General features: G+C 43.5%; 1 protein-coding gene across 6 annotated transcripts in view; it reads right to left on the bottom strand.

The window, feature by feature from the left end:
• Positions 1 to 26,484, bottom strand: part of CHD6 (chromodomain helicase DNA binding protein 6) — a 137,677-nt gene that overhangs the window by 88,772 nt on the left and 22,421 nt on the right. For 3 of the 6 annotated variants that reach the window (XM_081949074.1, XM_081949079.1, XM_081949078.1), the window contains exons 2-3: positions 17,091 to 17,414; positions 2,259 to 2,386 (exon numbers count right to left, since the gene is read on the bottom strand). The gene's annotated coding sequence lies outside the window, so the exon portion shown is untranslated. Of the gene's footprint in view, positions 1 to 2,258; positions 2,387 to 17,090; positions 17,415 to 19,369; positions 19,836 to 26,484 lie in introns of those variants that run through there. The other 3 variants (XM_081949077.1, XM_081949076.1, XM_081949075.1) reach the window with 2 other exon arrangements.

Genomic DNA, 26,484 nt, shown 5'->3' with positions numbered 1-26,484 from the left:
GCCGCGTCCCCCGAGACCACTGGGGAAGAGGAGACTAAAGCTGCTATGGGCTGATCTATAACTGGAAGCTGAATAGCCTGCACAAAGGACTTTTCCATGTTGTAGGCGCGACGGTCGTTGCTGCCAGGTGGGGAAAAGTTAGAAGGACGGGCCCATTGGCTAGTAGCCACCTCTAAGAAAAGAGGAGGAGCAGGAATCTCCTCCTTATTGGTGGCCGTCGCTGAGAACATGACCATGTCCGGATCCGTGGGCGGTGGGACCGTGGGGTCCCCCGTGCCCACCTTGGTGGTCCTCCTAGCCTTCTTAAGCAATGGTTTGAACATGGCCTGGAGGAAAAGGTTGGAAGAACGAGGCGGCTCAGGAGCCGCATCCTCCTCCTCAGAGAACCCCCAATCATCCCTCCGTGCCTCCCCCCTAGAGGAGACCTCACTCATGAGGGAAGGAGAGGAAGCCCTAGATCTGGACCTACTAAAGGGAGTAACTCGACTGTGGTGGTAGGGCCTGTCCCTTTGAGAGATGCCCCTAGAAATGGCTGCAGAAATAAGCCGTTTGAGATTCTCAGGGAGGTTTTCTAGATCCTCCTCATCACCTTCTGAATCATAGTCTGGTGCCACATAGGCCCTGCTGGATCTCCTACCCCTAACGGGACCTGCAGAGGTACCTTCCAATGGATCCCCCCTATCTCCCTCTCTAGTCCCCAGGGAAGCAGAAGGAGAGCGAGGTGCCCCCCGCTCCTGACTCCTATCAGATCTGCATGGAGAAGCAGAGGAAGAGGAAGGGCTGAACCCCCTAGCCACAGGTGGGGGAGGACAGGGAGCCACCGTGCGTGGGGATCTGGATCTAGGCCTAGGATCCCTGGCCTGTCTCTTCTCAGCTCTTTCAATGACCTTCTCAATAGCCCTGGATCGCCTGAGCTCATCCCTCTGCAGGGCTCTCGAAGGTCTGTCCTCAGCTGAAGGCCTAGAAACCCGAGGCCTAACTGGGGGAGTGGGCTCAGCCTGATCTTCGCCTGCCTGAGCTGGCGCGGCCTGCTGGGACTCAGTTCTATCTGCCATCCCACTCACGTGCTCCAGAACGAAGTTTTTGGTAGTAATTGCCCTTCAGCTGGTGAGAATCGCCTGCTCCGGGCCTCCGGCAAAGTTGCAAACAGCAGTGCCACATTTTTCACAGCCTCTCCGTGTTGCAAGCCCCAAACACGTGACTCAAAATGGCTGCCGGCTTCTTTGGGCGGTGCTTACAAAAGCACACCTAAAAATGGCCGCCTACCTCGCCCCTAATTGCGAATGCCTGCAAGCTGCAATGGTCGCCATTCCAAACAAACACTCCAGATCACTGCTGGGCTCCTAAGCCACGAGGAGCCTTCCAACACCCAAAAAAACGACCCCGCGCTGCTGCCGTGGGCTGTAACCGGCCCGGGAAGCTAGCGGTTTGAATTTAGAAGCCGAATAGCCGCTTTCGCGCCGAAAAGCCCCAGCGCGCTGCGAGCCTCACAGTAAAAGTTCTAAAAAGGTAATTTAAGACACGCAGGATCGCCCGGCACACCCGAGACCCCAGGCACCAGTCCGGAGCGATCCCTTAGGAGGGGGGAGGGAGAGCCCCCCCCACTGACTATCTCAGCCTCCTGAGGGCAGCTGAACAACAGCCCTGCAAGGCGGACCCACTACAAAAAAAATTTTCGAAATAAAAGAATCCGAATTCAAAGTACCAACAACACTAATACTGACTAATAAAACCCAATAAAACACTCTTACTAGGAACCAAACCTGTGTCTTGGACCTTGACTGAGAGGAAACTGGGAACCAACGGGAGAAGGAGAAGGTTAAGAAGTTTTCTCTCAGTCAAATGGACCAATCAGGCTGTGTTAACCCTCCTGCGACCCCTCCCTCCACTCTACTGGAAAAACTGTAGCTTCAGTGTGGTATAATGGTTAAGTATTGGACCAGCTCTTGGGAGACACATATTTAAGTCTATGCTCATCCATAGCATGATTGTTGTTTCCCAATCTACCTGATATACTATTGTGGGGAAAAGGGAATACTTGTACCCTGCCTTGAGCTGCTGAATCCATAAATCAACAAGCAAGACACTGGACTGATAATAATCCATGCTGACTGCTACCCTCAAACAGCGAAATTAGTCCAGTGGATAGCTTTTAATTTGAAAAAAGAATTAGAAAATATGAAGACAAAACCCAATCAAACCACAGCAAGAGACTATTTTCCATCCACCCTAGCAGCACAAAAAGAAAATGCACTTGCCTTTTCCAGGAGCAATACATTGCCTTTTTTTGAGGAGAGGAATGAAGGAACTTGTTCAGTTCAAAAATTGGAAACCAAAGAATGTGAGCACTTCAAAGTAAGATCTCCTCCATTTTTATTTCAGTATCCTACAAGAGACATAAAATAATCTCATTATTTCTTTCCTATTGCAAGAAAGACAATACAAGAGAGAGAAGGTGAGTTATCGCAGCAGCATCTCTAAATATAGAAACAAAGCAGGACATTTATCTGTGAAATGATGTTTAAATCAGTGACAAGTCAAATCTGTCTTATTCCAAAGACAAAATGTTTCATCACAGCTGACCAAAAAAGAGCCTAGACCTGTGATGGAGAACCTATGGCACGCGTGCCAGAAGTGGCACACAGAGCTATTTCTCCTGGCACGCGGAGCCATCACCAATTGCTCTTACGGGTTCGGATGCAGCAGCCAGCTGGTCTTCATGCCCATTGGTATGCCAGAAAGCAGACGTGGAGCTGCCTGGCCCGCATGCGCACGCCAGGAAAATGACTGTTTCCAGGGTGCACATGCACGCCGGCCATTTGGTGATCTGGTTCCTGGCACGCATGCACAACCGAAAACCAGCAACAGGAAGAGCAATGGCCGCATGTGCCAAAAGATGCAGAGAGGGGATCTCAGCCATCGGTTCTTAGCGGAGTAGAGCTGGGGTCAGGGCTTCTCTCCCTCCCTGCCTGTGTGGGCTTCTTGCGTGGCCCCAGTCCTCCAGCCCGTGGCTCATCTGCGGTCTGAAGTGCCTGGCTGGCTCGGGCACCCCAGAAAAGCAGCGGCAACCACAAGGGGAAGGGTAGGAGCGGCCGGCCGCCCCCTGCAACCACTCCCACACCAGCCAGAAGCAGCATTGTGACAGTCGACGGGGTGAGGGGGCAGCAGAGGCAAGGATGGGCAAGGGCTTCCCTCCCTCCCCACCCGAGCGGGCTACTTGCACAGCTCCAACCCACAACACTGACGTGGATCCATGGTCTGGAGTGCCTGGCTGGTCAGGCACCCCAGAAGAGCCGGCTGATCCCCGCGCAGCCCCAGAAGAACAGAAGCTGCAGTCACAGGGGAAAGGGCAAGAGCGACTGGGCAGCCACTGCAGCTGCTCCCACGTCAGTGAGCCAGGCCCTCAGCGGCGTCTTTATGAGGGTAGCTCGCCTCCCCACCAGCAGCTCCTCCAGTGTCCTGGCTGGAAGCAGCAGCGCAACAGTCACACTTACCAGGGGCGAAGGGGTAGCGATGGCGAGAACAGGCGATCGCCACCCCTTTGTCCCTTCCCCAACAGCGGCTGTTGCACTTCCACTTCCAGCCAGGATGCTGGTGGAGGAGCTGCTGGCAGGGAGGCGAGCTACCCGCATAAAGACGCCGCCGAGGGCCTGGCAGAATATATCCCGGCTGGAAGCGGCACCACTCCGGACCGCAGATCCTCATCAGAGCCACGGGCTGGAGCTGTACAAGAAGCCTGCTCGGGCGGTGCGACGGAGGGAAGCCCAGGCTCACCCATCCTCACTACCACCACCCCTTTGCCCCTGGTACCGGAACGCCCCCGAGGGCCTGGCAGAATATATCCCGGTTGGAAGCAGCAGTGCAACAGCCGCCGCTACCAGGGCCGAAGGGGTAGCGATGGCAAGGATGGGCGGGCCCGGGCTTCCCTCCCTCCCCCCCTGTCCGAGCAGGCTTCTTGCACAGCTCCAGCCCGCGGCTCTGATGAGGATCCACAATCTGGAGCACTGCCGTTTCCAGCCGGGATATATTCTACCAGGCCCTCGGCGGCGTCTTTATGCAGATAGCTCGCCTCCGCGCCAGCAGCTCCTCTGCCAGCATCCTGGCTGGAAGCAGAAGCGCAACAGCCGCTGTTGGGGAAGGGACAAAGGTGTGCCGGTCTCTAGTTCTCGCCTCCACAACTCCTTCATCCCTGGTAACGGTGACTGTTGTGCTGCTGCCTCCAGCCAGGACGCTGTAGAAGCTGCTGGCGGGGAGGCAAGCTACCTGTATAAAGACGCCGCCGAGGACCTGGCAGAATATATCCCAGCTGGAAGCAGCAGTGTTCCAGACTGCGGATCTCATCAGAGCCGCAGGCTGGAACCATGTAAGTAGCCGCTCAGGTGGGGAGGGATGGAATCCCTTGCCTATCCTTGCCACCACCACCCCCTCACCCCCCGTGGCTGTCACAGTGCTGCTTCTGGCTGGTATGCTGGAGCAGCCAGAAGAAGCCACCGTGGGGGAGGTGGGCCGGGCAGACACTGATTGCAGATGCTTCTGATGCATCTGATGGGACAGGCGAAATGACTACTGGGACCTGAGGCGGCATCATAGGTGTAGGCAATACGCCAGGCAGAGGCAGCGGTGGCAATAGCATTGTAGGGGGCGGAAGATAATGCCCAGGGGTTGCCCCATAACCCAGGTCGGGAACATGGAGCCAGGAAATGGGTCTCCCAGGGCGTCAGCTGGCCAAAGCGCGGGCATTCACAGGCCACAAGAGAGCCAAAGTGTGTGCGCTGGGCAGGGTGGTTGCGAGGCTTGGGGCCCAGCGTGGGCCAGCTTGGCTACCCCACCAAGAGGAGTGGTTTCCTCCATTGCCTCCAAAGGGGGCGGGGAGCAGCAGGCACAGCTGCTGTGGATGTAAGTGGAAGGTGCTGGGTCCATTCGGCCGTTATATTCCTCCCTAGGCTCCATCTCCTGGCTGGCGGAGCAAGAGCCCAGGGCCAAGCCCATCAGCCACAGCCTCCATTTCCCAGAGCAGGCTGTTCAGTTGCCCCCAGTGCAGTCCGGGAGACAGCAAAGAGTTTCGGGAGGGCGGGGGAGGCTGTTTTCGCCCTCCCCATGCTCCTTGAAAGCCTCTGGAGCCTATGGAGGGCGAAAAATGGGTCTATCGCGGGCCAAAAGGTGCACATGTGCAGAGTATGCATGCACGTTCATGTGCATGGCGGGATTGCACAAATAGCATTATGGGTATGGCATGCCTGCGTATGACCCCCTTGCGCTCCCCCTACTTTTGGCACGGAAGCCCAAAAAGGTTCGCCATCACTGGCCTAGACACTGCAAATGATTTCTTAGTTTTATTCTATTTTTTTTAACCTAGCCTGCAAATCTGCGTAGATAATCCCTAAGTAGCAATAGCAATAACACTTGGACTTATATACCGCTTCACAGTGCTTTTATAGCCCCCTCTAAGCAGTTTACAGAGTCAGCATATTATCCCAACAATCTGGGTTCTCATTTTACCCACCTCGGAAGGATGGAAGGCTGAGTCAACCTTGGGCCTGGTGGGATACGAATTGCCAGATTGCAGACAGCTGGCGGCAGCAGAAGTAGCCTACAGTACTACACTCTAACCACTGTGCCAATTTATTAGTAAAAATTATGAGTATTTGTAGTAATTAATTAGTAATAATTAGTAAGCTATTATTATTTGCAAGTGATTACTGCTTCTATAAAAACATCACAAATCCTCTAAAATCAGCCCATTACCTAGACAGAAATGCAGTGCTTGCCTTCCGAGTGTTTTGTCCTCCAGTTGGGTTGGGTTGGGTTTTTCCCATTAGCACTGAAAATGTTTTGTGTCTTCTGCTTTCTTGATTTATAGTGATTTACTATTGTGGCAAAAGCCGTGCAACAAACAAGTTCACAAGGATAGCATGGCAATTAATTAGTGGTGCTTTTGCACAGGTCAAATTCCACCATGCAAACATAATTTGGGATTTGTTACTGCCATTTTAATTTGAGAATGGGCAACTAGCAATGGAAGTAGTATCTCAAGAAAGCTAAAGAAAGGTGGGGATACCAAATTTAGGAACAACCTTTCTGGAACAGGAACATTATTTTCTCAGGTTCCTGGAATAAATCTCACTCTTGAAACTACTCTCTCTTGAAAATCAAGCTGAAGCAAGGTTACAATATTCACAGAACAGCATGAACTCAGAAACACTTGAAGATCAAGAAAGGTAATTCAGCATTATATAGAGTTCTGGCATCTTATTTTAGAGACTGAAATGTAATGGTTCCATAAGGTAAAAAGCAAACTTGGACAAAGAGCCATTGTAAACCATTCAATTACCCCTTACTAATCTCAAGATAAAAGAAATTTCTGCCACTCATGAACCTTTTATTGGATCAAGCACATGAGTTTTTTCCCCACTACTACAAAGACCTAATGGAGTCAATTGGATAAAAATAATTTGATTACAAATAAGATCCAGGGCACATTTTTTTTAAACTCCATGTAAAAAATATACCCATGTATACAAATGTTTACAATTGTTACAAAAGCAAAGCAAAATATACATAGAAGCCCTGCAATGTAGAAAACAAAAATAGCATAACAATCAGTTGATTATCAGCTATTTCTGAAACATGTGCAATGAATGAGAGAACAGTTTGCAAATTTACTGAGCAAAATAATTAAAATCTCTTTTGACTACATAAATTATATTTTACTCTAAAAAATATGCATGATTACTATTCTGGGCTTCTTTCTTTCAAAACAGTTTCTGTTGGAAATGTGGAACTATCATGTCTATGCAAATAATTTAAAAGTTCAATAATGCCCAAAATAGAGAATTTAATTGGCATTTTATTTGTTCAAAAAGGGCAAGTGCAAAATTGTGACTCATGTAGAACACACTGAATAGCTGGAGGTGGAAGGCTGATTTTATTCTTACACTGAACGTGGAAAGCTGAAATGGGAATTTTTAATAAATGTACCCAAATAGCAAGGCTGGTTTTAGGTACTACACAATTTGATTTACAGAGTTAGATAAATGAATGGAATTTACTGTTCTGCCACAGACATCAAAATGACTTAGACTGGGGCCCTTCTGTTCCACAGCTTTTTCTTGTTGCAACTTGTTCTTTTTCAACTAATTTCAGGATTTGAATTCAGGACTTTCTGCATACAAAGCATGTGGTCTTCTATTAAGCTGTAAGTAACCTATTTGAATCCATTCAAAATTATAACATGAAGCTTCAAATGAATGATTACAAAGAATAGGTAGCTCTAACATGAAAACAAAGGTATTCAAGCTGTATGCTAATCTATAATAAAAAGTGGTAACCCCACCGCATGAGGCAAATGTAACTATCTCAAAACTCTGCCAAACAATTGGCAGAAAACTTTGAGACAAATGTAAAATTTGGCTTCAGCTTTAAGTATTGTTCCTCTGCCTACTTTTCAGTGATTTTTAAAAAAAATATTAGTGGACACGTATGCAGTTAAATTCTAATTCATCAACTTTATTATTATATTTTTTCAAAGAACCTACACTTGGTTTTTAAAAGCTGCAAAATTGCAAAACGGGGTTATTTGTTCACGGTCCTAACTAATCAGCACTGTGTATAGCTGGTTTCTGCTGCAAACTCACAAAACTGGTTTTCCCTGAATTCAATTCTAGGTTTATAAAAAAAAAAAGTACATTTGCAAAGATCAATGTACACCACTTGAATAATGCTTTTGTTCAACAGGACGGCCAAAGAGATCCTTATAAGAGGCCCACAAGCAGGAGCATTCTACTATGAATATTCCTAAGAACTGTAGTCAGAGACATACTAAATATACTGTATATCAGCCAATGTGACTAAATAGAATTACCTTTCATTAAATGTCTAATCATCTTTTTCCTCCTATAACCTGGAAGCAAAATCCAACTTTTAATCTCCTTTCTTATTATAATCAGTTTTCTTACTCTATTTTTTCTGAATGCCTGGTATCTCCTTAATCACCTTATACTTATTCTCCCAACTTCATTTTTTGGAACTGTTAACTTGTGAAAGAATATTAAGTATTTATTTATTCATTGAGCAAAAGTAGGTCCTGCTTTTTAATGCACCAACTCAAGACAGGCCTTTCTCAAGGAAAGAATCCAGATATTACAATTCCCTTTCAGACTAGTCCAATTTCTAGTGACTTTACTTCACAGGGTTTTCAGGCATCTCTAATTCCCTATATTCTTTGCCTTGAATGTTTGTTCTCAATATTTATTTATTTATTTATTCATTCAATTTTTATAGCTGTCCATCTCAACCAAGTGACCCTGAGCAGCTAACAATTACATGTTTATAACGTTTTAAATTACTTTATGTAACGTTTTTAATTTACTGTAAATTGGGAAACCCTTCACTTGAGCTGCAAAACAGCACAGAAATGTATCTGCTGCAATGGCATCACCTCTGAAAATGTACTCAGTTGGATTTTAGCATGACTAGAAATACTGTATATACATGTAATTCATAATCCCTACTACATAACTGGCAGTCAATTAATATGAATGGACAATGGTCATTTTTCAGACTATAGCTACTAATAAAAGTAGCTAAAATATATCTGCAAAGTAGTAACAATAAGGAGTGAAGAATTTCTTATTATCTATAACTTTACTATTTTGTCCTATTCTTGTCTTCAGAACTTTCCAAAATACCAATTTCATGCATCTGATCATATCTGTGCTTTTACAAATAGATATGCTGAGATTCTTTCTCTGTATTTAAGTATCCAAATAATAAAATTTCTCCATTTAATCTCAAATGAGGCTGCCCAATTTTCTAAATGGTTATCTTATGAACATGAGAATGTTCTCACACAAGCTTTGTTTGTTTGATTGGTTGGTGGGTTGGTTGCTTGCTTGCTTGCTTGGTTGGTTGATTGATTGATTGATTGATTACTTGTTTGGAAATGGTTTTATGCTTCTCTTAAGGATATTTTTACCCAGATATTTCTTAAAAATTGGCTAAGCATGTTATAAAACAAACAACAAAATCTTGCAAGCAGTAATTCAGGCAAAAAGCTACCTCCCATATGAACAAAAATGTTTCCAAACAAATGTAATAATCAATTGAATCTATCCTAGTCCTTCTTTATTACTATTGCTGAAAATCATTTGCCTATTATACTATTCTTTTATTAATTGTCATTTCCTAAGCATCACACATTCTTGAACAAAGCTTATATTATAATCTTAAAGAGTTTTTATACACTGATGTATAATGTGAATTTCAACCTTTTCCGTGACATATTTTCCCATTGTTCCATTTATATGATGAAAAGTTTTAGCACACTTTTATCATACAGTTTTTCAACATAGAATATTTGTACCTCAGGATTGAACTATGGGTTTCTTGGTGCTCTGTGAGCTTGGTTGTTTTCTTGCAGACATTTTATTATTCAATGGGCAATAAAAGTGCTAGGACTTGTGATGTTACCTGATTGGATAATAAAACATCTGTAAGCTTAGAGAACAGCAAGGACCTCAGACTCTTTCACTTATTGTTTCAACTTTAAATAAAAGTTTATACAATTTAACAATTACATGTTCATTATTTGATTATAATTCTATTTCAAACATAAGTTCTTTTGTCTACTTTAAATCTTTCTAAAAATGTAAGAAAACCATTGACAATTATATCTCTTTGTCATCAGTTGTTCTCTTAATTTTGTTTTATACTCCCTTTGACAAAATTCTAATAGTTTATTTATTTATTTATTACTTGAACTTATTAGTCGCCCCCTCTCCCCACAGGGACTCGGGGCGACGTACAAAGGTATTATATAGCGTATAGAGGAGGTAAGAATAAATAAATAAGTTACAATACTTAAAAAGTTAAAACCCCAGTGAAATTAACCCTTAAAAACTAAAATTACAATTAAAAATGCCCTGGGCTGGGGAGGTTGTAGAGTTATGCCAGGTCAGCTAGTCGAAACAGGTAGGTTTTCAGCTTCATACGGAAGGAGCGAAGGTCGGTTGTAGTTCTGATGTCTGGGGGGAGTTCATTCCAAAGGGTGGGGCCCACTACAGAGAAGGCCCTACTTCTGGGCGCTGCCCTCTGGCACTCTCTGGAGGACGGCACCCGGAGTAGTCCCTCTCTGTGTGAGTGGACGGGTCGCAGGGATGTATGGGGCAGGACGCGATCCCGCAGGTAACTAGGCCCTGTGCCATGGAGCGCTTTGAAGGTGGTAACCAGTACCTTGAAGCGCACCCGGTAGACCACAGGAAGCCAGTGCAGCTCGCGCAGGATAGGTGTTATATGGGAGAACCTCGATCTCCCCATAATTACCCGCGCGGCTGCATTCTGGACCAACTGCAGTCTCCGGGTGCACCTCAAGGGGAGCCCCATGTAGAGAGCATTACAGTAGTCCAGGCGAGACGTCACCAGCGCGTGAGTGACTGTACGCAAGGCCTCCCGGTCCAAAAGTTAACCATTTATGCTTGCTTATTATTTCTCAACTATAACATGCTCCTTGTGATGAGAGCCACGGAAATATTTTTGGGTGCAACCTGAGTTTGCATCTATATATTCTCAACATGTTACACCTAACATAGTAATTTTTAAAATCCACATTGACCTTGACTTTGTCATACCACAAATATCCAAGCTACCCAAGTCTCAGATCATGATTTTTTTAACTCCAAAAACCCTCTTATTGATGATGATGATTCTATTAATTTGAATGCACACACAGAGAGCTTCTGCATTGGGGACAAATTCCTTGTGTGTCTAATCACACCTAGCCAAATAAAGTATTCTATTCTATTCCAAAATAAAGAAGCGATAGGACAATGGGCATCCTTGTCTTGCTCCTTTTGTATCTCATAGGGATAAATCTCCATTAATAATTATTATCCATTTTATATTTCTCTAAAATTCCTATCATCCAGAACCTTAAATAAGAAAACCCAGTTCAAATTGTCAAAGGTCTTTTCCAAGATCAATGCAGCTTCTTTTTCATTATGTTGTTCCAAGTATTCCAAAATTCCCAACGTATTTCTGACATCCTTTAACTATCTTTTAGATTAAAAAAACACATTGATCCTCATTAATAAATTCTTGAAAAATTATTTTCCGCCTATCAGCTAAAGTTGTTGTTACAATTTGTAGTTGTTATTCACTAATATTGGTCTATAGTTTGTAGTTAAAATGAAATCTTGTCCCTCTTTAGGTTTTAATGCAATATTGCCTCTTTCCAATTCTCTACATCTTTCCTACTTGTAAATAAGAGTTCATCATGTTTTGTAAAAGCTGTAAAAGTTCATTCTCAAAATATTTATAATAACAACTTGATCATCCATCTGTTCCAGGAACGTTTCCTAGTTTAATCTTTTTTTTAACAGCCAAAGAAACTTCCCTTTTTATTATAGACCCATTCATAATATTACTGTGCCTCTGCAATGTTTGGTAAATTTTGTTTCTTTAGATAGTCATCTATTTTCTCTAAAGAGATGTCACTTCCTTTATACAAATCAAATAATATTGATGAAATGTTTTTAATGCTCATACTGTCCATTAATACAGTATCTCCTTCATATAATTTCAGTATCATTTTCTTACTTATTCTGTTTGTAATTTGTATGCTAACCATTTTTCTGGTTTATTTGCACATTGAAAAAAATTGATTTGCATAATTCAGTTTTATTTCCATTTCTCTTGCTGTTAACATAGATAATTACTGTGGTAAAAGCTTAATTGGTTGAGAAATATGTATCTTCTCTGGATAATTTATTAGGGAATTTATTAGAGAATTTATTTATCTTTTCTCTCTATTTAATTTAAAATAGCTTGTTTTTCTCTTGATCTCTTTTTAAGTTCATTACAATTTTGTATAAAACAACTTCTAATAGAAACTTTACTTGCATCCCAAACCATTATTTTACCAGCTAAAGAGAAACATTCTTAAATCAGTGCCTTTACTTAAATTATTTCTAAAAAAATATTTTAGTTTCTTTTTTAAATCCTCCACTATTGCTTCTTTCTTCTAGCAAAATTTCAGTCTCCATTCTCCAGAGAATCTTCAGAGATGCATCACAGATAGTATAGAGAAAAATAATTTTGAATCTGTAAAATCTATTTCAGTTTACTTTAGAGTAGATACTATCCACACTGGTCCTAGATTTACTCCATCAGAAAATGCTATAGATACAGGAGTGCTATAGACATGCTTAAATATAATATAAATATTGTCAATAAATAAATAAATGTCCCCAAAACATCTCAATGCTGTTAATAATTTCAATGTTGTAGACGTATCCAGGTCAAATTCAAAATGAAAAGATGTTTAAGTGTACTCCTATTGCAGAGTTTAGACTTTAGACCTGAGGGTCTATGGCCCGGGGGCCAGTTACGGCCCGCCGAAGGCGTTAATCCAGGTCGTGTGGGACAAGGCTACCCTGCCCACATTGCCCCGTCCACCTGCCAGCCCCCACCCTTAGGCCAAGCGCAGGCCTTCCCTTTGCGAGCACCACGGGCTGGAACTGGAAGGTAAGGTCAACCGCAGGGGAGGGAAATCCGCCCCAGAATTGCCGTATATAAGGCCTCCTGAGGAGGGGGTGGACATGAGCGAGGCTCAGCTGCCTTTTGGGCCTGCCTATAGAAGGAAACGAAAGCCTCCCAGGCCTCACCTCCCAGGCCCCACTTTTTTTCAAACTTGGGGGTGGGGAGGAGGAGAAGGATTCTCAGAGTCCTCTTCCCCGTCTACCAGCAGCTACCCAAGCTTCTCTGCTCGCTCCGGGAAAATAGCGCCCTCCGCCTCTGCTTCTTAGCTCGGGATTCCTCCATTCATCCATCCATCTCCGGTGTGGGGATCAACCAGTGCACTCCAAGCGGGGATGCAACCACGGCAGATTGTCAACGCAGCCCGAAAGAGGCTCCTGCAAGCTAGCAGGTGCCTGTTGCCGAAGCAGGGCTGGCAAGATGCAAGTGAACCAGCGAGTGGCCATCGCAACAGCCGCCCCTGCCACCTTACTCCCGCCCTTGCCTGATGCTAAGCCTCACACAGCTGATTAATGCCAGTTCTGGGAGAGGCGCCACTGTCCATGAGTGTGGAGATCCTAAGTAAGTCAGCAATTTGTAGGAGCAAATTGCAATTCTAGATTTTTCCAGCCCTGGCCAATTGTAGATGTCAACGATGGCCATAAAAAACATTTCTTAACATGGGAATCAGAGGCATCTGTGAGGCAGACCCTTATCCTGATTAAGAAACAATCTTGGGGCTGAGAAGAGTTGCTGCAAAACTGAGTTTCCTGAAGTGGACAATTAGACTCCTAAACAACTTTAAAAATGATGTAGTAAAAAGAAACGTCAACCAAAAGAGTAACATGCAAACAAAAGCAAATAAAGCACTCCCAGGAGCAAAACAAATTAAAGTTTAACTTGTGTGTATTGTTTAAGGGACTGCTAAACTGGCAAAATGGACTGCTAAATTGGCCATGCCCACCCCATCACATGACCACATAGCCACGCCCACTGAGCCAGTCCAGCCCCCAACAGTCTGAGGGACTGTGAATTGACCCCGTTTAAAAAGTTTGAGGACCCCTACTTTAGACAATCCAAATTCCTTTTGCAATAGCCTAAATGGTTTAAAATTTTAACTGCAGTAAGTTGTCCTAAAGAATGAATATCCCTGAAGAGATCATTAGTTATATTTTAAGAGAAGTTGATAACTTTCTACAATTGTTTATATTTGTGGTGCAGGGGGAAGTTATTTCTTTACATATCTTTTTTTCTTGTTTTCAATTTTTTTTCTTCTTTTCTGCATGTTTTTATTCTTTTATTCCTTAGTTTGTATTAGTTTTTATCTTTTTAATTGTAATGTTTTAATTGTAATGTTTAGTAAAATTTAATTGTAATGTTTAGTTAAAATTCCTTCCAGAGTATTCCTGATGAATTCCAAAATAAAAATGTATGCAGTTTTCAAATTGAGATTATTCCTGTATAAATTTATCATGTGAATAAGCGTTAAAATTATTCTTTACTTCCCATAGTTTACAAATATATCTTGCAGCCATTACTTCTGAAAACACAGCTGAATTTTGACTAAAAATAAACTTGCCCCTCTGAAGATATCAGAAGAATCACATAATACATTTCTAGCAGTGGTGGGTTGCTCCCAGTTTTACTACCGGTTAGCATCACTGCGCACGCATGAGCAGTTCAATGTAAATGTTCTTCGCACATATGCAGAATTTACAGTGAACTGCGCACGTGCACACACTACTAAACAACATGCCGGCAACTGCAACAGCGACTGGGGAACCAGTTTGAGGACGTGGCCAGCTTGGGTTGCTGCCGGTTCTGCGACTCAGACCAAAATACCACTACCAGCTCAGCCAAACTGGGCCAAACCAGTAGCAACCCACCTCGGATTTCTAGCTATGCCCATATAATTTTAGGCCTTGATCATTTGGAAACAGAGGTCAAAACATATACCAGATTAAAAATCAAAACCACAATCACAAAATAGCCATAATTTGGATAAAGAAAATCTAGAATGTACCCTTTTTTCCCATAAAAACTTTATTAACAATTTATCAAACTCTTTGAAATAATCCAAGCATATTAGCATGAAAATCCCTTTAAGTATGTGTATTAGTCCTGGTACCATATTCCATAAACCCGATGTAGCCTATGTAGTTGGTTTATGTGGATCCAAAACACTGGATCAAAATAGTAACAATAAATAAACTATGATTCAGTTAACCAAGGCAAGTATTGTATATTATGATAATATAGCCAGAGGAAGATTCAGAAACAGAAGGCCAAATAAAAAGCAGATAATGAGATTATCAGACATTCCAGCATATGTGTCCTTGAAAAATAGAAGTGCTAATTTAAGTAGATTCAGAGCTAATGGGTACACAAACATTCATGCCAACCAAGAAAATACTCCACTTTTTAGCATTTCATTAGACAAAACTGCAGGTAGAAGAAGTGATAAGCAGTGAAAGGGACCTTGAAAAATAACTTCTCCTAAAATGGCAATAGAGAAAGAAATTTAAAAATGCTAAGAGTGCAAACTACATTTGCACATAAAAGAAAACTGAATGAGACATGCAATCATCCTTCCAAAGCTGAGTAAATGAGTGGCATCTCAGCTAGTACACTGGGCTAAAAGCAAACTTCGCACACATTTTGTTCTAAGCCATGGTTTGCTTTAAAATAAACTGATACATTACTTGCATTCTACTAAAATAAGCAGTGTTACTTGGATATTTTCTTATAAGAAAGAAGGGGCAGAAAATTAAGAAAAGTTTGCAGTAGGTAGGCAAAGAAATAAGTTGAATCTTAAGAGTTAAAAGAGACAATTAGTTTATGAAGAGAGGGATATTATCCTCTAAAAAAAGCTGTCATTCTATAAATTACATGGAATTCTGATATTTGAAATCAAACAAGTTATGTCTGCAGGTAATCCTTGACTTACATTTGTTCAGTGGCCAAAGTTACAGCATCACTGAATGGACTTATAACCAGTGAAGTTATTTTATGGCTGTCACAGCACCCCCATGGTCATATAATCAAAACTCAGGCCCTTGGCAGCCTGCCCACCCTTAAGACCTCAGGGAATGTTTCAACTTCTTCCACCTGCCTGTTCTCTCCCCATATATGTCCTTTTAACCCCCTGCACGCCGTAACCACTACTATGTTAGTTGACTTTCACCATCTTCTTGCTTCCGCTGCTGACCAAGCATGCCTGGCAGCTTCTGAGCACACAATACTTTCTTCCCCAAGTGATACATGGCGGTTTCCTCACAAACCATGGCCTCACATGCCTGGTAGCTGCCGTGCAAAAGACCAGTCACACCTCAGCAGCAGCAACAGCAATAAGATGGTGAAGATCAGCTGGGGTGGTGGGGATCAGAGGGTGGCAGGGGATTAAGAATGCAGGGTGGTAAAGGTGACTATGGCTTCCTGGGGCAGCTGTAGCTTTGCACTATGCTCCTTCCCACTGCAGACTGAAGATCAGGGGTTTCTTGCAGCCCCAAAAAACCCTTTTTGTCACATTGCTGAGCTGAGCTGGGGTGGTTGAGACTTCCAGGGGTGGCTGAAACTTTGTACAATGTTGTGGCTCAGAATGTCCAGTTGCAAAAGCACCTTTGGGACAACCATGACCTAGACGACTGAGAATCGCCATAGACAAGCCATTTCAGGCTTTTCCTTCACAACCCAAATCCTTAGCTCCAATCCCAAACCCATTTGCATATTCTTCCCCCATCTCTGTCCTTTTTGCCACCTTGCATTTCCTTGTGGGTTGGCAAGGAGCCCCAGAACTACACAGCTCTGGGGCTGCTTTCCATGCTGTAGTTCAGGCTTTTTGGTGAGCTGCAGTTCTTTGAAGATGTTTTGCTTCTCATCCGAAAAACGTCTTCAGTTCAGAGCTGAAGAAGCTTCTCAGATGAGGAGAGAAACGTCTTCAAAGAATAACCAGAAAATCCGGTTTTTTGGATAAAAAGCGAAACGTCTTCAAAGAACTGCAACTCACCAAAAAGCCAGAGCTACAGCTTGGAGAGCAGCCCCAGATCTATGCAGTTCTGGGGCTGCTTGCCAACCCACAAGGAAATGCAAGGTGGCCATTTTAACCTACAATTACTGAAATTAATTTCTGGAATTCATTAGAATCTGAACAAAATCTGCTATCTATCACTATGAAATAGGTAGACAGCTCATATCTTATGAGCTGGTATTGTGAGGATTAACTAATATATTTTTTCCAGGCTCCAAAATGTCCAGGAAATTTTACATTTTTAGTCTATGCTAACTGGCATTAACAGTAAAGAAAATTTGATGGTGAACTACAATACTACATATGCAAAAGTATTTTAAAAAGTATTACAATCTAGATAAATTTAACTCTTATGGGACAACTATCGTCCTGTCTCCAATCTTTTTCTTTTAGGGGAGGGTGTTCAGAGTGTGGTGAGGTGTTATATAGAGATGTATATGGATCGTTTTCAGTCAGGATTAAGGGAAATAAGTAAGATGGAAACCACACTGCTTGTTAATTGATGACCTTTTCTGGAACCTCAATGGGAGAAAGATAAACTTTCTGGTCCTACCAGATCACTCGGTAGTCTTCAATACCATCACCAATGGTATCCTTTCAGACCATATGCAAGGCACTGTGTTCAATGATTCCACTCCTTCCTCAATGAACAGTTCTAGTCAATGGCTGTAGAGAAGGAAAAACTGATCCAATGCAACAGAACTTGGTTTTCTCCTTCCTACTTTTTCTATCTACATGAAGCCACTCAGAGAAGTCATCCATCAGTTCAGAGTGTAGCAACATCAATATATTGATGATTCCCAGTTGTACATGGCCACCTGGATCACAGAAGTGATGCAGTCAAAGTCTTGTCCTGGTGTCTGGAGGCTGTTAGGATCTAAATGGGAAGAAACAGGTTGAAGTTGAAACTGAGTAAGATGGAGTTGCTGGTTGTTCATAGAAGTTCTTTGTCATCTCTAGTACTGTCTAGTACTGTCTCTTGAAAGAAAGGCACTACTTCTGTGTACTACTCTCTAACCAGTAGACACTCACAGCTATTGTTGAATGGGCAAGTGGCTGTGGGCCGGGAGAACCTCTGCCCAGTTTCAAATGCTGCAACACTTAGATTGCAAGAGAAACTCATCTGATTAACACTTGGCTGGATACTGCAATGTGCTCTGCATGAGACTGCTTTAAAGATTGCCTGAAACTCCAGCTGGTACAAAACATGTAGGCCCATCTACTAACTGGGCCAAGAGCTCATTTTTGTTATATTGTGTCCCTTGCAGCGATTGCAAAGAGATTTCTGAGAGCAATTTAAAGTACTGTTTTTATTCTGTATGACATTGTGGTACCCCCAAAATTGCTGCTCTCAAAGTGTGATATGAAAGGTCTAAGAAAAAGAGTGGCTGATTCCATGAAATAACGGGGACTGAGATCAGGAGACAAGGAGCCCTCATGTTTCTGAACACCCTTGCTTTGGAAGTCAAATTTACCTAACATCCAGAAACAAGTTAAGACACGGGTATCAAACTTGCGGTGTCGCATTGCCATCACATGACGTATCTCAACGTTTTTCCCCTTCATGAAGCTGGGGTGGGCGTGGCTTGCACGTGATGCATCCGGCCCATGGGCCGCCCGTTTGACACCCCTGAATTCAGACAATTGGCACTCTTCTAGAGAGCTTTTAATATCATTCTATGACATTTTTAGGTATTGCTTCAGTTTTAGATTTAATGGTGATTGTTTCTGTTTGTACAATACAAACAGTTTGTTTTGTTTTACAAAATCTTATGAATAAAGTAGTATCACAATACCAATGCCTGGATACACACAGCATACTAAGATGATAATTTGTTTAAATCGGCTGCAATTAACTTAGTTTGCATAATACAAATAATAAACCATGTTTTGCAAATACAATGGCTAGATTCACATCACATGATAATCCCCCCTCAAAAAAAGTTTCTTAATTACCATGTTTTATATATCCAGACCAATCTTTCTATTTCTCTTGGAAACAGGGTATGTTTTGCTTTACGCCTACCTCTTTTCTATTTTTTCTGCCACATTGTTGTCCTATTTTCAAAACTAATCAGGCCACCATGGAACATTTCTAATCCTTGAATGTATCACTGGGTGGATACTTACTTTGTATGATACCTTATGTATTATTGTAGAAAGCCATAATGGCTAATAACTGAAATTGATTCTAGATTCAACACTTTTCAAAATGCATTCAATTACATATCTGATAAAAATAATAATAGAAGGACTTACACCAGCAAGCTGAATGTAATAATACAAGTAACATACAAGACAATTCAATATATATTGGAAAAATTTCAATAATTGCTTCCAATATCATAGTTCTAGTCTTTGGATACGTACGTGTATTTCAATGAATGTAAAGACTTTACCGGTAAAACAAGTGCTCTATTTTTTTATTATGCCATCTTAAATCTGATAGCAGCATTCATGTAGTTACACTCTTATATTAAAACAACCAGCAATGTATAATGATTAAAGTGCTGGATTATGATCAGAAAAATCCAGATTCAAATCATCCCAGAGTTCAGGGAGTGATTCTTGACCAGATATTACCTCTCCACTATAATTGTTTTATTCACATGGTTATTATTTGGAGGGGGGGGCATTGAAGGAGGAAACGCAATATGCATGATTGCATATTCATTGATGTAAAAATTGAAATTAAAGTGCTACCAACTACATTAATGGCTGGGTCAAGAGGGATGAAAACACTTAAGTCCAAATGTGGTGTGGTGTGTGAGTGTGTGTGTGTTTTCTGCTATGGGATAAATTCCAGGTTTAATTCAAAGTACTGGTTCTTACCTAAATGGATCAGGAATTGGAAATCTTATGAAGTATTCTATTTGTATCATCTTTCCATAGTGTGCATTCAATAAAAGTTGGCTTCGTTCCAAATTCAGGCTCACCAAAGTGCCCGGAAATTCCTTATTGAGTACCATTTGCCTTGAAGATATACTTTTGTTATGTGGGAAGAGAAACCTGGCTTTCTGGATAGACCTTGATCAGGTCTAATTTATTATTCATAGCACTACTGCTTTCTCTATTACTCTTTTTATTTATTTGTCTTCTGTAGTCTTTGTTGTTGTTATCCTGTGCTACTCTCTCTGTTTCACTGGTTTTATTTTTTCTTTGTTTTTGATTTTCAATTTTCTTTAATTTGTTGCCATGTAACCAGACTGTCTGGAGGTGATTATGGGCAGGAGGTAGACTAATGAACTAAAGTTTAATCAAGACAAGACAGAAAGCAGTTATTTCTAGATAGTATTGACTTAAAATACAAATCCATTTATTGGAAGACATTATATTGCTAGTTTGTAGTCAGAGAGAGCTCAGAAATCTAACTTTATTGCAGCATGCTCAAGAGTTACTGAGGCCAGATGAATCTTTGATCAGTTTAATTTAATATGGCAGTCACTATCTGCCTTTTCTGGAAACTAAACATCTAACTCTGGAGGCAGATGGTTAGCTACATCACTTATGCTATATCTGTGATGGCGAACATGTGGCACACGGAGCCATATTTGCCAGCACAGCAGCCCTTGACAGCCCTCAGGTCCAGCGCGCATGTACATGCCGGCCAGCTGATTTTCCACCTTTTTTCAAAAAAGCCTCCGAAGCCTAGAAAGGGTGAAAAACAAGCCCAATGGGCCAACGAGAAGTTTGTTCCCGAATTTCTGGTTGGGCTCTTTAGCCATTTTTTGCCCTCCCCAGGCTTTAGGAAAGCCTCCCAAGCCTAGAGAGGGCGAAAAACAGGCCCAACGGGTCAACCGGAAGTTCCGGTTTGCCCATTGGGCCTGTTTTTTGCCCTCCCCAGGCTCCGGAGACTTTCCTGAAGCCTAGGAAGGGTGGAAACAGCAGGGAGGCCCTTGATTGATGACCTTTTCTGGGTGTTGCTTGCGCATGCACAGGTGGGGGGGGGTCACTCATGCATGTGCAGGTGGGGAGGTCGCTCGTGCATGTGCAGGTGGGTGGTCTCACGTGCATGCGTGTGATAGTGTGCGCACACACAGTTTTGGCACACCTTTAGAAAAAGGTTAGCCATCACTGTGCTATATTGTCTACTATTTGGGATTTTTGTTCAAGTATGGAACTGTACACCAACAATGCTTATTGAGAACATAAATTCCTTCTTACTCTGACTTCTAAGAGTTGGCATAATTCAAAGAACTAGCCAAGGAACTAGGCTTTTTTTAAAAAAAAAATGTGGGACTATGAAACATTTCATTTAAATCTTTCCATTCATCAAGGTTAACTGAGACTCAACAAGCTTTAAAATTTGTTCAGCTTGTTCCACAAAAGTTTTCCCATTGACTACACAAAGACTCTCCTATCTTATAACAGAATAAAATAAATAAAAGCTTTCCTTCTCAAATATTGCCATTTTATTGGATATCATACAGCAGAGTTCCTAACCTGAGGTACAGGGGTATATGAACTTAGATAGGGAAAAATTGTAACTTTATTTTCAGTAGCCTCTAACTAAATGTAGCTTTTCTTTCAATTATGTAACAAATGAAATTTATGGTCCCCTGACGCCAAAAATGTTTGTTAACTTCACTGAAGTTTAGTGAAGTTAATAGTTTGTTAACTCCACTAAATGTTTATGGTGTACTTATTATACCATAAAAGAGTATTGTTATTGGATTAATGGATTAATAAAGAAGCACATCTTACTATGTTATGTATTTGTTATTTAGCAGTTCAAACACAATTGATTTCCTTTGCAATGCAATTTATGTATACTGTTTTATGCATTTAAACACATTTTACTGAGAATGGTTCTGACAGTTTCCCAAGATCCTCAAAAAAGGTTAAGAACAACTGCCAGAGTAAATGGTGGCATGTGATGATAATAATGGTAGTTTTCCTTTACTCTTGTTAGTAGATTATTAATAACCAAATTTGATTGTTGCTCTGGAAATGGCAGAAATATTTTTATAACCCTTGGAATTATGATTTATTTTTCATTTATTAGATTTGTGAACCATCTTTCTTGCCTAGAAGTGACTCTGGGCAGCTTACAATCATTAAAAGCCAGTAAACATTAAAACAATAACAATAAATAGAAATAAATAACAACTTTCAATTAAAAGATGGGGAGGAAGGGAGCAGGATGCATATGGGAAGAAGTGGGATCTATGATGTTACTATTAAAACTAAATTATGATGATGATCTTTCTCGTTTAAGGTTTTAATCTTGTCATAAAACATGTTTACACTTTAATAAAATTTTAAAATAAAGAAACCTACTATGGGCTTAATTGCACTTTCTGAGAAAGAAAAAATATGTTTAAGTAAACTACAATGCATTAATGTGATCTGCTTGCAAAAGAATTGAGATATAATTTCACAAAACAATAAACTGTTTACTCATAATAACTGGGTTTTATTCCTTATGAACTATGTACAGCAGAGGGCTCCAATCCCCAGGGCGCAGACAGGGCACCAGTCCGCAGCCTGACAAGACCAATCAGTACAAGCGAGCAAAGCCCCATCCGCGCATGCATGGTATCTGGCAATGTGAAAAACCACACACTCGTTTCATGGAAAAAAAGCCCTTTGTGGAATCAATCCCTGACGCATAAAAGATTGGGGGCCGCTGATGTACAGGAACCTCTATACACTCTATGCCCAGTCTCAGGCTACAGGTGAAACAGAAATTGTGTCAGGTTAGTAGTTTAATGGAAGCCTGCAGGCTGTGACAGAAGATGTTCTGGAGATGTAATCAGATTGTTAATTAATATATATGCCTAGAAGCATTGCCACCTGTCTTGTTCCTTTTATCAAGTGCCCTTCTATAATTCCCCGAAGTAAGCAAAGATGCACAGATAAAACACTGGCAGCCTACAAGAAAAGCCAACCTTTTGTTCACAGCTATGGCTGCTTAGTTAGATACGTACATCCTGGCTAGCAAAAAGGGCTGCAACATTAAAGCAAAGGATCTGTGGTGCAATCCAGAGGGAACTCAAACAACAACATTCCTGTGGTCTAAAGAGGAGTGGGAGGGAAGAGATTTGCTGTGAAAGATGCAGCCAGCCATATGAAGCAATTCCGTTGAGAAATGTCTCCTTCCCTTCCCTGGAATTCACCAAAATGCTTGAAAGGAGAGGGGACAGGTGCATTTTACAGTGTTAAGAGAGACAATCCATTGCCTTCAAATATGAAAGCAGCAGACTGCTCCACAAATCCTGCAGCAAGTTCTATGTATGTCTACAATGCAGTTGTGGAGCAGAAGGTGTGTGTGTGTGGAGGGGCGGCGGGAGGTGCACTGACACTAATGTAGGAATTCAAGCTGAAATGCCTGTGTGGCAGAGCAAAAACTCAGTTTGTTCTTACTTCACTGCCTCAGAAACAAGAATCACAAAGCAAGAATCAGCAGGAAGATGTGGTCCATACCCACTACAAAGCCAATAAGCCTTGTATCCTCCACAATCTCTTCCTCTATACGTCATCTTCTTTTAAAGCTAAACAGCGAAAAATGTTGTATAAGGCATTAACTCTTGCTCCAGTGGAAAGTGGGACTTTCCACGTGCCTCTTTTAAATACATAAAAATTCAATACAGAGTCTCTAATCTGGAATTTTAGGGGAGGGGGGGGAAAGGAGCTTCTAATGTTTTTATTGTTTGAAGGCATACAGAAATGAAGAAGTTACAAATAAAACAAATGCAGAAAATAAAGCCAGGATCCCTACAAAACTGATCCAGTATAAATTATGTTAATTCCTTATCTGCTCTACATTACATAAAGTATAAGGGAACCTCTCCCTTTCATGAAACTACAGTACTGCCTTGAAAATCAGGGCTGTCCCCTGATAAGACTATGTGGATTTCCCTCAAGGACTGGGCCTCCAATGCTTTGTTTCATTCAGTTGCTGAATATGATATACCCCCCACCGCCCCAGTTAACATACTACAACCTAAGAAAGCAAAACGTGATATGCTTTCACAGAACCGTTTTGGTCTTTGATACCGCTGAAGTACGTACTCTTGCTTCTACATTTCTTTTTTCTACTTTTTTGGGGTATTATTTTTCTCACATCGATATGACAAGGGTCTTAAGCAATCAGGTGAGAGAATTTTAAGAAGTTCCTTTCTTTTCTACTTGCTCTGGAGTAGCCTATTTTCTCCACTCCGCAGGGTCTATGGTGGTCCTGCTCAAGCAGTCCGCCTGGGTGTTGTCCACTCCCGAGATGTGGTCGGAACAGAGGGACGCTAGATGACTTTCCACCCAGCGGCCCAGGGTCTCTGCTTCTCTCATCAGCTTCCTGGATCTGATGCCGCCCTGGCGGTTGATGTGCGCCTTGGTGGCCACATTGTCCGTCATCAAGAGAACGTGACGCTGGGGAATGGACTGGTGAAAATGGCGTAGGGCCAGCCTTGCGGCCTGCAGCTCCAGAAGATTGACGTTGTATGTTGCTTCTGTAGGGGACCACTTGCCCTGAACCACGAGATGAGCCATGTGTGCCCCCCAGCCGGCGAGGCTGGCGTCTGTGGTGATGACCAGCCGATCGGGTTCTTTGAAGAGATGACCCTTGAGAAGTGCAGGGGAGCTCCACCAATGGAGAGACCTCCTCACCGTCGGGGGAACGCGCACCAGCATGGGCGAGTTGCTCCTGGAGGCCCTCTGGTGGGGTAGGAGGAGCCATTGAAGCGCACTGGAATGAAGACGGGCCCAGGGGACGATCGAGATGCAGGAGATCATCTTCCCCAACAGCTGCGACAGAAGGACCACTGGAACCTGCCTCGCATGCATCACCTTGTGGGTCATTGACACCAGACCCTCCAACCTGTCTTGGGAGAGGAACACCCTGCACAAGAAAGTACCTATCACCGCCCCCAGGTGGTTGAGTCTGGTGGTGGGAGTAAGGTGGCTTTTCTCCAGGTTTAGGGAGAAACCGTGACTCCTGAGGGTCCTCATGGTGACACGTGGATCCCGCAAGGCTTGCTGCCTGGACAACGATTGGATGAGGATGTCGTCCAGGTAACATTGTAGCCTTATGGGCTTGCGCCTGAGTTGGGCCGCTACAACCGCCAGGACTTTGGTGAAGGTCCTGGGCACTGACGACAGGCCGAATGGAAGGGCCCTGTATTGAAAGTGCCGGCCAGCATAGAAGAAACACAGGAATCTCCTGTGTTGGGGGCGGATGGGGATGTGTAGGTAGGCCTCCTTTAGGTCAATAGAGGTGAGGAGGTCTCCCTGACGGATCCCCGCCAGGATGGAGTGGAGGGACTGCATCTTGAACCTCCGGTAGGCAATGTACCTGTTGAGGTTCTTGAGGTCCAAGATGGTCCTCCACCCCCCTGAGTTCTTGGGTACCAGGAAGAGGATGGAGTAAAAATCCCTCCCCTCCTGGTCGGGGGGCACCTGCTCTATCACATTTATCTCCAGGAGATGGAGGATCTCCTGGTTCATGAGCTCCCTCTTCAGATGACAGGAGGGAGTCGGACATCGGATGAAATTTCAGGGGGGAGGGGACAGGAATTCCAGGGAGAAGCCTTCCCTGACAATCTGGAGGACCCAGGCGTCCTCTGTTGTTTGAGCCCAATGGGAGGCAAAGAGCTGTAACCGACCCCCAATGGGTGAAGTGTTCGAGCAGTCACTTGGACTTGCGGAACGGCCTGTTAGAGGCCCCACTGCGGTTGAATTTGCGGAACCCGAACTGTTGCCTGCCCCTGTCCCGAAAGGCGGGTCTGTCCTGAGGTCTGTCCCCTGACTGGCCAAATGATCTATTGGGGGAAGAAAGGGAGGAAGAGGTAGAGGGCTCTGAGGCGCAAAAGGGCTGCCTCCTGGAATAAGGGACGGACTTGCGGTCCTGCTTCTTGGTTAAGGAAGGCAGGACCTTCCTCTTGTCCTTAGACTCAATGAGGAAAGGATCCAGAATGTCCCCGAACAATTTGGACCCCTTGAAGGGGGCAGAAGCCATCTTCCATTTATTTTTCTGGTCCGCCTGCCAATGGCGAAGCCAAACCAGGCGTCGGGATATGACGTTGGACGCCAGGGCTCTTGATGCGAACTTGGTGGCATTAAGAGATGCATCAGCAGCATACTGGGAGGCCGCAATAATTTCGGAGATATCCTGGGGGAGGCGCATGTCCCCCGCCAGGAGCTTGGTCAACAGTTCGCACAGCAAAATAACTGAGGCCCTATTAAAGAAGAAGATGCCTTAATGGCCCAAGCGGCCGCAAGATGAGTCTTGTGGCAAGCCTTTTCCGCCTTTTTATCCTCCGCCTTGAGGCCCTCCAATAGATCTTCTGGGAGGGAAGAGTTGGAGGTAAGGGCAGCAATGGAAGGATCCACGGTTGGGAGGACCAGGAGATCCTCCAGGGAGGGCTCCATCATGTACAGCTTCTTGTCCGCTGGGAGAGGACAATGTGGCCAGTTGGGTCCACTGGCGTTGTATTAGCTCTAGAAACAGCCCAGGGACCAGCACCAGTTCCTGCTGAGGAGTAGGAACATCGAATATGGCTGCGTTGGCATTGGCTGGGATCGAGTCAGCTGTGGTCTGAGCGGGCTTGGGTTTGATCCCTACCCTGGTAGCGGCCACCAGGTGACCCAGGCACCAGCGCCGCCTAGAACTGGATGATGGTGACAGACGGCCAGCTGGGCAGCCCCGGACAAGGCCCCCCGACCACTCGGCAGCCTCCTGGCAAAGTGTGGCTGAGCGGAAGGGGCCGTTTACAAAGGCACAAATTTTTCATGCCAAAAATGGCCGCCGCAACAGCATGGGGGAATGCAGAGTCGAAAGCAGTGACCGCGAGCTTAATTTGCGGTCGCACGCTCGTCCGCGGCGGCTGAGGGCGAGAAGCAAGTTAGAAAGTGAAAAAAACTCGAATAAAACAACAAAACGCTCAATTTAGACCCTCACCACTGTTGCCACAGTCTTTAAAGCAAGCGGCAAGGCCTCCAAACCAGCCGAC

Source organism: Natrix helvetica (assembly GCF_964273705.1).
Source record: "Natrix helvetica genome assembly, chromosome: 3".
Classification (NCBI taxonomy): Eukaryota; Metazoa; Chordata; class Lepidosauria; order Squamata; family Natricidae; genus Natrix; species Natrix helvetica.
The sequence above is the reverse complement of the archived record's forward strand: the minus strand, read 5'-3'. Positions and strand labels throughout refer to the sequence as shown.